Genomic DNA, 14,357 nt, shown 5'->3' on the forward strand with positions numbered 1-14,357 from the left:
ACACCAGTTAGAATGGCCAAAATGGACAGGGAAAGAAACAACAAATGTTGGAGAGGTTGTGGAGAAAGGGGAACCCTCTTACACTGTTGGTGGGAATGCAAGTTGGTACAGCCACTTTGGAAAACAGTGTGGAGGTTCCTCAAAAATTTAAAAATAGAGCTACCCTATGACCCAGCAATTGCACTCCTGGGTATTTATCCCAAAGACACAGATGTAGTGAAAAGAAAGGCCATATGCACCCCAATGTTCATAGCAGCAATGTCCACAATAGCCAAACTGTGGAAAGAGCTGAGATGCCCTTCAACAGATGAATGGATAAAGAAGATGTGGTCCATATATACAATAGAATATTACTCAGCCATCAGAAAGGATGAATACCCAACTTTTACATCAACATGGATGGGACTGGAGGAGATTATGCTAAGTGAAATAAGTCAAGCAGAGAAAGTCAATTATCATATGGTTTCACTTATTTGTGGAACATAAGGAATAGCATGGAGGACATTAGGAGAAGGAAGGGAAAAATGAGGGGCGGGGGAATTGGAGGGAGAGGTGAACCATGAGAGACTATGGACTCTGAGAAACAAACAGGGTTTTAGAGGGGAGGGGGCAGGGGGGATGGGTTGGCCTGGTGATGGGTATTAAGGAGGGCATGTACTGCACGGAGCACTGGGTGTTATACGAAAACAATGGATCATGGATCACCACATCAAAAACTAATGATATATTGTATGGTGACTAACATAACATAACAAAATTAAAATATATATATATTACTGCTTTTTGACAATGCACCTGGTCTGATGGAGGTGGACAACGAGCTCTGATGGAGATGGACAACGAGATGAATGTTGTCTTCATGCCTGCCAGCACAACAGCCATTCTGCAGCCCATGGATCAAGGAATCATTTTGAGTTTCAAGTCTTGTTTAAGAAAATACATTTCGGGCAGAGCAAGATGGCAGAGGAGTAGGAGATCTGGATTTCGTTTGGTCTCAGGAATTCAGCTGGATAGGGATCAAACCATTCTGAACACCTACAAACTCAACAGGAGATCGAAGAAAAGAAGAGCAACAACTCTCTGAACAGAAAAGTGACCACTTTCTGGAAGGTAGGACGTGCGGAGAAGTGAATAGACGGCTGGGGCGGGGCCTCTGTCGGCCGCTTCTGGCAAGTGACAGAGCCTCGGAGCACAAAATTGGAACTTTTAGAAGTTGGTTCCACTGAGGGACGTCGCTCCAGTGGCTGAGCGGGGGGTGGAACCCTCGCGGGACAGTGTGGTCTCAGGACCCTCGGGGTCACAGAAAGACCGGGGGTGCCTGAGTGTGGCAGAGCTCCCAGGTATCAGAGCGGGGAGGCTGGCTGCAGAGACAGAGCCCAGGCGCGGGCTCTCAGCTCGGGGTTCCCATAAACCGTGATCTAGGCCACTGCTCCTCCACCAGGGACCCAACAAGCGGCAGATCCGGGGAGACTCAACTTCCTCCCCCGGGAGGAGCGGCGCGGGAGTGCACCACAGGGATCTGTGAGGTTTGGAGACTCCACACGGGGTCAGGTGCCAGAGATAGAAACGCGCGGTCATAGGCTGGGTGAGCACGGAGTGAGGCCGGAGACTGGGGAGACAGGAGTGACTGACGGCTTTTCTCTGGGGGCTCACTGAGGAGCGGGGCCCCAAGTTCTCGGCTCCTCTGGGGCAGAGATTGGGAGGCCGCCGTTTTCACTCTCGGCCTCCAAGGTTGTACGGAAAGCTTGCAGGGAACAAAAGTTCCCGAGAGCAAACTCGAGCAGATTACTTAGCCCGGACCGGGCAAGGGTGGGGCAATTCCGCCTCCAGCAAAGACATTTGGGAACCACGGCAACAGGCCCCTCCCCCAGAAGATCAGCGAGAACAGCCAGCCAAGACCAAGTTTACCCATCAAGGAGAACGGCAGAACTCCAGCGCTAGGGGAATAATGCACATAGAATCCATGGCTTTTTTACCATGATTCTGTAGTCCTTCAAAGTTAATTTTTTTTTAACTGTCTTTTTTTTTTTTTGAATTTTTCTTTTTCCCTTTTTCAACCAACATCTTATCAATCCCTTTTTCAAAAAACATTTTTATTTTTCATTTTTAGAGTCATATTCTATCCCTTCATAGTAGTTACCTGTATTTTGGGCATATATATATAAATTGTTCTCTCTTTAAAATTTTGAGATTGTTGGGGCGCCTGAGTGGCTCAGTTGGTTAAAATTTTGAGATTGTTTCTTCTAACAGATCATTTTGTACCCTAAATCTCTAGTGTATGGTTTTTTCTACTCCCCTGCCTGATCACATTCTCTTCCTTTTTTTTCTTTTTTTTTTAAATCCTCTTCTTTCTTTTTTCAAACAACTTCTTATCAATTCCTTTTATAAATTTTTTTTATAATTTCCATCTTTCCAGTCATATTCCATCCCTTCATCATATCAACCCTTATTTTTGTACATATATAAGTTTTTCTTTCTTTAAAATTTTGGGAGGCACTTTCTTCTAACAGACCAAAATACACCCAAAATCTAGTGTGTGGCACTGATCTATATACCAGCCTGATCATATTTGGTCATATTCTGTTTTTTTGTTTTGTTTTGTTCTGTTTTTGTTTGTTTTTATCTTTATCTTTTTTTTTTTCTTTTTCTTTTTTCTCTCTTTCCCTTTCTTTTCCCACTGCTTCAGGTCTTTTCTGATTTGTTTAGAGTATATTTTCTGGGGACGTTGTTACCCTGTTAGCATTTTGTTCTCTCATTCATCTATTCTCCTCTGGACACAATGACAAGATGGAAAAAATCACCTCAACAAAAAGAACAAGAGGTAGTACCGACTGCCAGGGACCTACTCAATACAGACATTAGTACGATGTCAGATCTAGAGTTCAGAATCATCACTTTAAAGATACTAGCTGGGCTTGAAAAAGCATGGAAGTTATTAGAGAAATCCTTTCTGGAGAAGTAAAAGAACTAAAATCTAACCAAGTTGAAATCAAAAAGGCTATTAATGAGGTGTAATCAAATATGGGGGTGCTAACTGCTAGGATAAATGAGGCAGAAGAGGGAATCAGTGATATAGAAGACCAAATGATGGAAAATAAAGAAGCTGAGATAAAGAGAGATAAACAACTACTGGATCACAAGGGCAGAATTCGAGAGATAAGCGATACCATAAGACGAAACAACATTAGAATAATTGGGATCCCAGAAGAAGAAGAAAGAGAGAGAGGGGCAGAAGGTATAATGGAGCAAATTATAGCAGAGAACTTCCCTAATTTGGGAAAAGAAACAGGCATCAAAATCCAGGAAGCACAGAGAACCCCTCTCAAAATCAATAAAAATAGGTCAACACCCCAACATCTAATAGTAAAACGTACAAGTCTCAGAGACAAAGAGAAAATCCTGAAAGCAGCTCGGGAGAAGAGATATGTAACCTACAATGGTAGAAACATTAGACTGGCAACAGACCTAGCCACAGAGACCTGGCAGGCCAGAAAGGACTGGCAGGATATATTCAGAGCACTAAATGAGAAAAATATGCAGCCAAGAATACTATATCCAGCTAGGCTGTCATTGAAAATTGAAGGAGAGATAAAAAGCTTCCAGGACAAAAAAAACTAAAGGAATTTGCAAACATGAAATCAGCCCTACAAGAAATCTTGAAAGGTGTCCTCTAAGCAAAGAGACAGCCTAAAAGCAACATAGACCAGAAAGGAACACAGACAATATACAGTAATAGTCATCTTACAGGCAATGCAATGGCACTAAATTCATATCTTTCAATAGTTACCCTGAATGTAAATGGGCGAAATGCCCCAATCAAAAGACACAGACTATCAGATTGGATTAAAAAACAAGACCCATCAATATGCTGTCTGCAAGAGACTCATTTTAGACCCAAAGACACCTCCAGATTGAAAGTGAGAGGGTGGAAAACCATTTACCATGCTAATGGACACCAAAAGAAAGCTGGGGTGGCAATCCTTATATCAGACAAATTAGATTTTAAACCAAAGACTGTAATAAGAGGTGAGGAAGGACACTATATCCTACTTAAAGGGTCTAGCCAACAAGAAGATCTAACAGTTGTAAATATCTATGCCCCTAACATGGGAGCAGCCAATTATATAAGGCAATTAATAACAAAAGCAAAGAAACACATCCACAACAATACAATAATAGTGGGGGACTTTAACACCCCCTCACTGAAATGGACAGATCGTCTAAGCAAAAGATCAACAAGGAAATAAAGACTTTAAATGACACACTGCGCCAAATGGACTTCACAGACATATTCAGAACATTCTATCCCAAAGCAACGGAATACACATTCTTCTCTAGTGCCCATGGAACATTCTCCAGAATCGATCACATCCTAGGTCATAAATCAGGTCTCAACCAGTACCAAAAGATTGGGATCATTCCCTGCCTATTTTCAGACCACAATGCTTTGAAACTAGAACTCAATCACAAGAGGAAAGTCAGAAAGAACTCAAATACACGGAGGCTAAAGAGCATCCTACTAAAGAATGAATGGGTCAACCAGGAAATTAAAGAAGAATTTAAAAAATTCATGGAAACAAATGAAAATGAAAACACAACTATTCAAAATCTTTGGGATGCAGCAAAGGCAGTCCTAAGAGGAAAGTATATAGCAATACAAGCCTTTCTCAAGAAACAAGAAAGGTCTCAAGTACACAACCTAACCCTACACCTAAAGGAGCTGGAGAAAGAACAGCAAATAAAGCCTAAACCCAGCAGGAGAAGAGAAATAATAAAGATCAGAGCAGAAATCAATGAAATAGAAACCAAAAGAACAGTAGAACAGATCAACAAAACTAGGAGCTAGGTCTTTGAAAGAATTAACAAGATTGATAAACCCCTGGCCAGACTTCTCAAAAAGAAAAGAGAAATGGGGCGCCTGGGTGGCTCAGATGGTTAAGGGTCTGCCTTCGGCTCAGGTCATGATCCCAGGGCCCTGGGATCGAGTCCCACATCGGGCTCCCGGCTCAGCGGGGAGCCTGCTTCTCCCTCTGACCCTCTCCCCTCTCATGCTATTTCTCGCTCGCTCGCTCTCTAAAAAATAAATAAAATCTTAAAAAAAAAAAGAAAAGAGAAATGACCCAAATCAACAAAATCATGAATGAAAGAGGACAGATCACAACCAACACCAAAGAAATAAAAACAATTATAAGAACATATTATGAGCAACTCTATGCCAGCAAATTAGATAACCTGGAAGAAATGGATGCATTCCTAGAGATGTATCAACTACCAAAACTGAACCAGAAAGAAATAGAAACCTGAGCAGACCTATAACCACTAAGGAAATTGAAGCAGTCATCAAAAATCTCCCAACAAACAACAGCCCAGGGCCAGATGGCTTCCCAGGGGAATTCTACCAAACATTTCAAGAAGAATTAATACCTATTCTTCTGAAACTGTTCCAAAAAATAGAAATGGAAGGAAAACTTCCAAACTCGTTTTATGAGGCCAACATTATCTTGATCCCAAAACCAGAAAAAGACCCCATCAAAAAGGAGAAGTACAGACCAATATCCTTGATGAACATGGATGCAAAAATTCTCCCCAAAATACTAGCCAATAGGATCCAACAGTACATTAAAAGGATTATTCACCACGACCAAGTGGGATTCATCCCTGGGCTGCAAGGTTGGTTCAACATCTGCAAATCAATCAACGTGATACAATACATTAACAAAAGAAAGAACAAGAATCATATGACCCTCTCAATAGATGCAGAAAAAGCATTTGACAAAGTACAGCATCCTTTCTTGATCAAAACTCTTCAGAGTATAGAGATAGAGGGTACATACCTCAATATCATAAAAGCCATCTATGAAAAACCCACAGCGAATATCATTCTCAATGGGGAAAAACTGAGAGCTTTCCCCCTAAGGTCAAGAACGCGGCAGGGATGTCCACTATCACCACTGCTATTCAACATAGTATTAGAAGTCCTAGCCACAGCAATCAGACAACAAAAAGAAATAAAAGGCATCCAAATCAGCAAAGAAGAAGTCAAACTCTCACTCTTTGCAGATGATATGATATTTTATGTGGAAAACCCAAAAGACTCCACCCCAAAACTGCTAGAACTCATACAGGAATTCAGTAAAGTGGCAGGATATAAAATCAATGCACAGAAGTCAGTGGCATTCCTATACACCAACAACAAGACAGAAGAAAGAGAAATTAAGGAGTCAATCCCATTTACAATTGCACCCAAAACCATAAGATACCTAGGAATAAATCTAACCAAAGAGGCAAAGGATCTGTACTCAGAAAACTATAAAATACTCATGAAAGAAATTGAGGAAGACACAAAGAAATGGAAAAACATTCCATGCTCATGGATTGGAAGAACAAATATTGTGAAGATGTCAATGCTACCTAGAGCAATCTACACATTCAATGCAACCCCCATCAAAATACCATCCACTTTTTTCAAACAAATGGAACAAATAATCCTAAGATTTGTATGGAATCAGAAAAGACCCTGAATCGCCAGAGGAATGTTGAAAAAGAAAAGCAAAGCTGGTGACATCACAATTCTGGACTTCCAGCTCTATTACAAAGCTGTCATCATCAAACAGTATGGTACTGGCACAAAAACAGACACATAGATCAATGGAACAGAATAGAGAGACCAGAAATGGACCCTGAACTCTATGGTCAACTAATCTTTGACAAAGCAGTAAAGAATGTCCAGTGGAAAAAAGACAGTCTCTTCAACAAATGGTGTTGGGAAAATTGGACAGCCACATGCAGAAGAATGAAACTGGACCATTTCCTTACACCACACACAAAAATAGACTCAAAATGGATGAAAGACCTAAATGTGAGACAGGAGTCCATCAACATCCTAAAGGAGAACACAGGCAGCAACCTCTTCGACCTCAGCCGCAGCAACTTCTTCCTAGACACATCGCCAAAGGCAAGGGAAGCAAGGGCAAAAATGAACTCTTGGGACTTCATCAAGATAAAAAGCTTTTGCAAAGCAAAGGAAACAGTCAAAAAAACCAAAGACAACAGACAGAATGGGAGAAGATATTTGCAAATGACATATCAGATAAAGGGCTAGTATCCAAAATCTATAAATAACTTATCAAACTCAACACCCAAAGAACAAAGAATCCAATCGAGAAATGGGCAGAAGACATGAACAGATATTTTTCCAAAGAAGACATCCAAAGTGGCCAACAGACACATGAAAAAGTGCTCAACATCGCTCGGCATCAGGGAAATCCAAATCAAAACCTCAGTGAGATACCACCTCACACCAGTCAGAATGGCTAAAATTAACAAGTCAGGAAATGACAGATGTTGGCGGGGATGTGGAGAAAGGGGAGCCCTCCTACACTGTTGGTGGGAATGCAAGCTGGTGCAGCCACTCTGGAAAACAGTATGGAGGTTCCTCAAAAAGTTGAAAATAGAGCTACCATACAATCCAGCAATTGCACTACTGGGTATTTACCCCAAAGATACAAAAGTAGGGATCCGAAGGGGTACGTGCACCCCGATGTTTATAGCAGCAATGTCCACAATAGCCAAACTGTGGAAAGAGCCCAAGATGTCCATCGACAGATGAATGGATAAAGAAGATGTGGTATATATATACAATGGAGTATTATGCAGCCATCAAAAGGAATGAGATCTTGCCATTTGCAACAACGTGGATGGAACTGGAGGGTATTATGCTGAGCAAAATAAGTCAGAGAAAGACATGTATCTTATGACCTCACTGATATGAGGAATTTTTAATCTCAGGAACCAAACTGAGGATTGCTGGAGTGGGGGGTGGGGTGGGAGGGGTGGGGTGACTGGGTGATAGACACTGGGGAGGGTATGTGCTCTGGTAAGCGCTGTGAATTGTGCAAGACTGTTGAATCTCAGATCTGTACCTCTGAAACAAATAATGCAATATGTGTTAAGAAAAAAAAAAAAAGAGGAAGAAGATAGCAGGAGGGGAAGAATGAAGGGGGGGAAATCAGAGGGGGAGATGAACCATGAGAGACGATGGACTCTGAAAAACAAACTGAGGGTTCTAGAGGGGAGGGGTGTGGGAGGATGGGTTAGCCTGGTGATAGGTATTAAAGAGGGCACGTTCTGCATGGAGCACTGGGTGTTCTGCACAAACAGTGAATCATGGAACACTACATCTAAAACTAATGATGTGATGTATGGGGATTAACATAACAATAAAAAAATTTTTAAAAAAAGAAAATACATTTCATAAAGCCATAGTTGCCTTAGACAGAGATTCCTCTGATAGATCTGGGCAAAGTAAACTGAAAGCCTTCTAGAAAGGATTCACCATTCTAGATGCCATTAAGAACATTTCTGATTCATGGTCAAAATACCAACATTAATAGGAGTTTGGAAGAAGTGGTCCAACCCTCATGGAGGACTTTGAGGGGTTCCAGACTTGAGTGAAGGAAATAACTGCAGATGTGGTGGAAATAGCAAGAGAACTAGAAGTGGAGCCTGAAGATGGGACTGAATTGCAGCAATCTCACGATAAAACTTTGACAGATAAGGATTTGCTTCTTATGGGTGAGCAAAGAAGGTGGTTTCTTGAGATGGAAACTGCTCCTGGTGAAGATGCTGTGCAGACTGTTGAAATGACAACAAGGGATTTAGAATATGACATAAGCTTTGTTGATAGAGGAGCAGCAGGGTTTGAGAAGATGGGCTCCAACTAGGGGGAACTATGGGGGAAATGCTATCAAACAGCATCACATGCTCCTGAGAAATCTTTGGTGAAAGGAAGAGTCAATCAATGTGGCAAATTGCACCATTGTCTTCTCTTAAGAAATTGCCACAGCCACCCCAGCCTTCAGCCACCACCACCCTGATGATTTACCAGCCATCGATATCAAGCAAGACCCTCCACCAGCAAAAAGATGGACTCACTGAAAGCTCAAGTGATGGCTACCATTTTTAGTAATAAAGTATTTTTAATTAAGGTATATACATTGTTTTTTAGACATAATACTATCACACACTTAATAGACTACAAAATAGTGTAATCATAACTTTTATATGCACTGGGAAACCCCAAAAGTTCATTTGACTCGCTTTATTGTAATATCTGCTTTATTGTGGTAGTCTGGAACTGAACATATCTCTGAAGTACACCCATAAATTCATTTCTCTCTGTCTCTGCTTTGGCATTTGTGAATGTGGTGAATATCTGTCCTTCAGAAGGTTGTGGGAGTTAAGAAATTAAGTAATATCTGTACAGTGTCCAGAATTCATATCCACCTAGAACCTCAGAACATGACCTTATTGAAAATAGGGTCTTTGTAGATGTAATTAATTCAAATGAGGTCACACTGGATTAGGGTGGGCCCTAAATCCAATGACTGGTGTCCTTGTAAGAAAGCCATAAAGAGATACAGCTGACACGTGTGAAGGAGACAGCCATATGTGGATAGTGGTAGAAGTGGTGGAGCTCCAAGACAAGGAGTGCCAAAGATTGCTTGTCACCTCCAGAAACTAGGATAGGAGTATGGAACAAATTCTCCCTCAGAGCCTCCAGAAGGCACCAGCCCTGCTGACGCCTTGATTACAGAATTTTGGGCTCCTGAACTGTGAAAGAATGCATTTCTGTTGTAAACGACCAGTGTGCAGTAATTTGTTACAACAATCCAAGGAAACTGAAACATATTTTGGTCAGGGACAGTGGTGCTGGGTAACAAATACCTACAAGATTCCACCTTTAGTATTTGTTACAAATGGCTTTGGAATTCGGTAATGAGTAGAGGCTGGAAGACTTTCGAGGTGATGATGAGACCTTGGACTTGGAACCTGATGCTGTAATTGGTTGAAAATTTGGGGGTCTTGTGAGAGAGTTAAGTGGATTTCGCATGTGGGAGGGAGGTGAATCATGGGTGCCAGAGGGCAGATTGTGGCAAATCATTGTAATAATGATCCAGTTGTAAACACGGCTCCCTGCATGCAGTTCCTTGCGTAGTGCTCATGTTGATCCTGAGATCTACGAATCAAAAAGACAAGTTATTTGACCTCAACATACTTAACAGATAAGAAATGGTGAGAAGGGTGTAGATATCCCCCCAGAGACACCTTCATTTAAAAAGGGGGTAAATGAGAGGCCCATAGTAGTCACTGTTCCATGGCAATTTTGGGATCTAACTGGGCACATGTCAGCAGTTCCCCTAATTGTAGAAGCAAAGAGAGTTCCTCGATTAGGGCCTATTTTCTTCTTCCCAGGAATGGTGCCCTAATCATTGTTCTCCCTGGTTCTTGGTTTCACATTCTAGGCTTCACCGTCTGAGATGTCTTTCCTTTTCAATAATTAATGGATCATATTTCCAGCTGTGTAGCACTCTCTCCCGGCTTCCCGCCTGTGAAGAGTCAGAAGCCCATAGACCAATTTTCATTCCACTGTTTCTATTCCTTTTAATTCAAGCTAGTAGTGCTTTTGCCAGGACAACTCTCTTTTAAGTTGCGTGGGTTTGATCAGGCTGGGAGTCACTACATGCTTCAAAAGCCATATTGATGCTTTCCAAGCTATGCCTCTTTCTACTCTGAGTGGGTGTCAGGGTTGTGCTAAAAGCTCTTTTGCCTAGCTGAGGGGATCAACTAAGCACCACCTTAAATCTTTCTGAGATACAAACAAAGAGTCTTTCAGCCATAATCTTGATTCATTCTTTGCCCTGAGACCATTTCTTACTTTGAGAATCTTTTACTGAAAATATTGTCCTGCAACCTCTCTATTGCCTCCAACGTCTTGGAGACAGAATAGTTCCTCCTTGAGCTCCTCTTTCTCTCACAGCTACCTTAGCATGTGCTGATAGAAGAAGCCACCAGGCACTTTCTTTTTATTATTATTATTAATTTTTTAAAATGTCAGCATAGTTAACATATGGTATTATATTAGTCTCAGGTGTATGATATAGTGATTCAACACTTCCATATAACAGCCGGTGCTCATCACAAGTGCCCTCCATCCCCAATACCTATTTCACCCCTCCCCCCATCCCCCTCCCCTCTGCTAACCATCAGTTTGTTCTCTATGATTAAGAGTCTGTTTCTTTGGGGCTCCTGGGTGGCTCAGTCGGTTAAGCGTCTGCCTTTGGCTCAGGTCCCAGGGTCCTAGGATTAAGCCCTGCATCGGGCTCCCTACTCAGCAATGAGTCTGTCTCTTCCTCTCCCTCTGCCCCTCTACCTGCTTGTGCACGAGCTTGCTCTCTCTCTCGCAAATAAATAAAATCTTCTTTAAAAAAGAGTCTGTTTCTTGGTTTGCCCCTCTCTCTATTTCCCTTTGCTCATTTGCTCTTAAATTCCACATATGAGTGAAATTATATGGTATTTGTCTCTCTCTGACTGACTTATTTCACTTAGCATAATACTTTCTAGCTCCATCCATGTTGCTGCAAATGGCAAGATTTCATTCTTTTTGTTGGCTGAGTAATATTCCATTATATATATCTTCTTTATCCATTCATCAGTCAATGAACACTTGGGCTGTTTCCATAATTTAGCTATTGTAGATAATGCTGCCATAAACATAGGGGTGCATGTATCCCTTTGAATTAGTGTTTTTGTATTTTGGGTGTTAAATACCCAGTAGTGTGATTACTAGATTGTAAGGTAGGTCCTTTTTTTTTTTTTAATTTTTTTTTAAGATTTTATTTATTTGCGAGAGAGAGAATGAGAGACAGAGGGAGCATGAGAGGGAGGAGGGTCAGAGGGAGAAGCAGACTCCCTGCCGAGCAGGGAGCCCAATGTGGGACTCGATCCCGTGACTCCAGGATCACAACCTGAGCCGAAGGCAGTCGCTTAACCAACTGAGCCACCCAGCGCCCAAGGTAGGTCCTTTTTTAGCTTGAGAAATCTCCATACTGTTTACCACAGTTGCTGCACCAGTTTGCACTCCCACCAACAGTGCATAAGGGTTCCTATTTCGCCACGTCCTCTCTGACACTTGTTGTTTCTTGTGTTGCTGATTTTAGCCACTCTGACAGGTGTGAAGTGATATCTCATTGTGGTTTTGATTTGCATTTCCCTGATGAGTGATGTTGAGCATCTTTTCATATCTGTTGACCATCTGTATTTCTTCTTTAGAGAAATATCTCCTCATGTCTTCTGCCCATTTTTAAATTGGATTATTTTTTAGGTATTGAGTTATATCAGTTCTTTATATATGTTAGATACTAACCCTTTATCAGATATGTCATTTTCAAATATCTTCTCCCATTCAGTAAGTTGTCTTTTCATTTTGTTGATGGTTTCCTTTACTATGCAGAAGCTTTTTATTTTGATGTAGTCCCAATAGTTTTTGTTTTGTTTTGTTTTGTTTTGCTTGGGGTTTTTTTGTTTTGTTTTGTTTTTGCTTTTGTTTCCCTTGCCTCAGGAGACATATCCAGTAAGAAGTTGTTATGGCTGATGTCAGAGAAATTTCAGCCTGTGCTCTCTTCTAGGATTTTTATAGTTTCAGGGCTCACATTTAGGTCCTTAATCCATTTTGAACTTATTTTTGTGTGTGGTGTAAGAAAGTGGTCCAGTTTCATTCTTTTACTTGTTGCTGACCAGTTCTCCCAACACCATCTGTTGAAGAGACTTTTTCCCAATGGACACTTTCAATATTCTTCTTGGAAATCATCTTAGCTAGAACCACAGGTTCATTGGCTACATTTTCTATTCTCCAAGGTCACACGAATTATTCCACCTCAGTATAGCACAGGTTGCCCTTTCTCTAGCCTGCACTAGCAGTTTCCTCACTGACATTTCAGCATCCACGTCCTTGGCATCCTTCTAGCTTCCAGCTGTCCCTCAGCCCCAAAGTCTACCCACATGTTTTAAATTTTTGTTATGGTATCACCTCTACTCCTATGTACAAATGTTTGTTTCAATTAGTTTCTGATACATTAAAGAAAACTACCCCCAAACTTAATGGCCTAAAATCAGCAATCTGGGCTGTGCTCAGCTGGACAATTTGTCTCTTCATCAGATGGTTTCAGCTGACTCACTCATGCCTTGCAGCCAGCTGGTGTCTCAACTGGGGATGGAGGAACCGGGATGAGCTCACTCACGTGCCTGGCACTCAGCTGGGAAGACTGACATAGCTGAGGGTGGCCTGGGCCTCACTCTTTCTCCACGAGTTTTCTTATCTTTGAGGAAGCTCTCATGGGCTCCTTTACAGGTGTCTCAGGGTGGCATGAAAGGCCCTTTAAGGAATAGACTCAGAACAATATCCCTTTGGCTGCATTCTCTTTGCCCAAGCAAGTCACAAGTCCAGCCCAGATTCAACATGGAACTACAGAAGGACACAAATTCAGCACATTTGTTTCTTGATATACTAGGAGTCTAAAAGACTGCAAGTGGTCTGGGTTCCTCTAGGCTAAAGGAGGGGCTCTGGCCCAGAATAAGTGCTCAGTCATCTAACAAGTGAGCTCTGTAAACTCTGGCTGAGGCTCCGTCTGCTACCCATTTACCCCCAGATGTAGAGCAAGCCCAGAAGGATAATCAAGAGGCCACAGGTTCCTGTCCACTCACCACTGGGAGTCATCATGCCGTGAAACCCAAGAGCACCAGAGCCTCACCCTTGGGGCCAGAGACACAGGCTCCTGACAAACAGAAAGGGAATGGTGGGCAGGAGGATGCACAAGAGTGTCCCTACCACGGTATGTCTTCTGGCTCCTGGGAAAGCCTTTCCAGCCACAGGACCGTAGATAACCAGACCATGAAGGGCCCCAGCCACTGCCCAGGTGGAAACGGAGGCACATGGAGGAACCTCTGGCCAGTGGTCAGTGGCAGGACTATGCCTCTGGCCCAGGGGTCTGATCTCTAGTAATTCATTAATTCTCTCAGGCATTCACTCAGTAGACACTGACCCAGATGGGAAGACTTGCCAGGACTTGCCCCAGGCACTGAAAGAAAGGTGTAGAAGAAACAGAGCAGGGAAAGAGAGAGGAGACTCTCTCTTCTTCCATAAAAACTCCTAACAGAAACTTCTTCCCCCCTGAGGCCTCTTGTCCTCAGGAACCCCATGAAGTAGGGTCAGGCCTCAGTGTCTCTAGATCCTGAGTTTGCCATGCCCTTCTTGGTACATCAAAAGGGAATGCTGCCCCCACCTTGACCTTCAACCCCACTCACTGTCCCCAGCCTCTTGCCCCGGCTGCTGGTTGAGGCTATGCTGACACAACCTGACCAGGCCCCATTGCCTCAGTCCCCCCAACCCCACCCCTGCGCCTCTCCTGACCCTCCACCTCCTCAGGCTGCAGCCCACCCCCCACGGGGACCACTAGTGTCAGCCCCGAGGGTGCACAGCCCACCCGGTCCCTGGGCTCATCAGTCTGTCACATCCCCTG

The sequence above is a fragment of the Mirounga angustirostris genome, unplaced genomic scaffold, assembly GCF_029215605.1.
Source record: "Mirounga angustirostris isolate CCGP_5_RB_7025 unplaced genomic scaffold, mMirAng1.0.hap1 SCAF_9, whole genome shotgun sequence".
NCBI lineage: Eukaryota > Metazoa > Chordata > Mammalia > Carnivora > Phocidae > Mirounga > Mirounga angustirostris.